The following is an 803-nucleotide window of genomic DNA, read 5'->3' on the forward strand; positions in this document are numbered from 1 at the left end:
CTCCCCAGCGAACAACTTGCTTATTCTCATAGTAGCCAATCATACTGCCATTTTGTTTTGGATTTTTCCTGCTGATCTTTCTTTGCAGAAGTAGCTTTGATTTCTCTAGCTATTCCAGGCTGGTCTGCTTGTCTTTTCAAGTGGGAATGTCCCACCTCAGAAGGTTCTGGATGGGGTTCAGGATTCCACCTAAGGTCCTATAAACTACAAAGGCTCCGAAGGAAGCCTATTTCACTGGGAAAATTCTAGGACCCCTTTTAGGTATTCCAATTAGTTATAGGCTAAAGACAGGCTTGCAAGTTTTCCATAATCATGTTTCCTGATATTCCTTTCTATCCCACTACTGTGTCTATTTTACAGTATTCCCCCCACCCCACCTTCCCTTTTAGTATGGGTGTCTTTGTTAAGCTTTTACAATAATGGTCTTATGCAGTATTTATTTGTCCTTTTGTGACTGACTAATTTCGCTCAGCATAATGTCCTCAAGGTTCATCCAGGTTATACGGTGGCTTGAGCTTCCTTGTTCTTTAAGGTAGCATAATATTCCATTGTGTATATGTACAAAAGTTTGCTTATCCATTCTTAAACTGATGGGTACTTAGGCTATCTCCATCTTTTTGCTATTGTGAATAGTGAACATTGATGTGCATATATCTACTCATGTTATGGCTCATATTTCTTGTGGATATATAACAAGTAGAAGAACTGCTGGATCATATGATATTTCTATTTCCAACTTTCTGAGGAAGCGACATACTATTTTCCAGAGTTTGGAATCATTTTGCATTCCCACCATTAATGTA

This window comes from Chrysochloris asiatica, unplaced genomic scaffold, assembly GCF_000296735.1.
Source record: "Chrysochloris asiatica unplaced genomic scaffold, ChrAsi1.0 scaffold00207, whole genome shotgun sequence".
In the NCBI taxonomy this organism is placed as follows: Eukaryota; Metazoa; Chordata; class Mammalia; order Afrosoricida; family Chrysochloridae; genus Chrysochloris; species Chrysochloris asiatica.